The sequence below is a fragment of the Pollicipes pollicipes genome, unplaced genomic scaffold (assembly GCF_011947565.3).
Source record: "Pollicipes pollicipes isolate AB1234 unplaced genomic scaffold, Ppol_2.1 Scaffold_1758;HRSCAF=2055_pilon_pilon_pilon, whole genome shotgun sequence".
Lineage (NCBI taxonomy): Eukaryota > Metazoa > Arthropoda > Thecostraca > Pollicipedomorpha > Pollicipedidae > Pollicipes > Pollicipes pollicipes.
Window position 1 is genome coordinate 26,347 of NW_023595985.1, and position 1,154 is coordinate 27,500.

The following is a 1,154-nucleotide window of genomic DNA, read 5'->3' on the forward strand; positions in this document are numbered from 1 at the left end:
CCAACAAGATGCCTTACAAGATGTCCAATACATGGGACGGTTGTGGCGATACTGGTGCAAAGACACGAACAGGGAAGAGGCTCCTGGCACCACCCGCGAGCGTCCATAGTCCGGTCCCGCATGGGACCAATTTTAGGCTACGGGCAGCACCGGCGACAAGACCACAACCGACGTCAATTTACAGCTCCACCGCACTTGACCCTGCATACGGGTGACCTGGCCGCCACACCGCCACCTTAGTACATCGTGGTCGTGCGAGTTTATCGAGCGCGGCTTCTTGATCTCTCCAGGTTTTTGCTGATGACGTCGTGAAGCGTGGAAGTAGCGTTTGCGGATCTCGACGAGCGTGAGTCGCAGCGAGATGAACTCCTTCTCGTCCATCTCGCAGACGGCGCGGCGGTAGTCGTCGAGGTGCGGGTACTTGGCCACCTTGGAGACCAGCTTGGCACGAAAGCTGTAGTAGCGCGACATTCTCGTGGAAGTACGTGGCCGCCTCCGAACTCGGCCGAAGACACCTCACCCAGCGTGTCCTCCTGAATCGAGACGCCGAAGTTGTTGCCGTCCTCTATTTTGGGGATCATGTAGGTCACCCACATTTGAGCAGATTCGTCTCTTCCATAACTTGTCGGATTATCTGCAAACAGGGTCAGACTTAACTTGGTGAGGAGATAGGACAGCGTCACCAACAGAGCGGGCAGCAGCCAATAACCGATTAGCATATAAGTCACACATCCCCGCGATTCTGATAGAATTCTACCACATTCACGACTGATGTGATCGCCCCCTGAGGTTCCCACGCTAACCAATCTCAATGTTGTCTGTCACAGGCCGTTCTTAAATCACATCAATGGTTGGATCATGCCTTGCGTTACATGCAGTGCTGCCATCTTATAAATGTATCATGTAGGATCTATACATTTGCGTTATATGACCAGAAAACACATTATTATGTTTCCTGCATGGCGAAAATAACAAATACAGGTCAGGCCATCGAAACACTTACTCTCACACACAAAATTTAAGCACACTGCATTAATTTGACGAGACATCCTCGCTGGACACGACATTTCAAGAGCCCTTGGACCGCCATCCAGGCCCACCAGTTCGCGCTCGGCGCTCTCACCGGCTTGAGCGTCTCGATGATGTCGGTGATG

General features: G+C 52.5%; 1 pseudogene; it reads right to left on the reverse strand.

The window, feature by feature from the left end:
* Positions 1-260: 260 nt before the first annotated feature.
* LOC119095712 (proteasome activator complex subunit 3-like) overlaps positions 261-1,154 on the reverse strand; it is a 4,451-nt pseudogene continuing 3,557 nt past the window's right edge.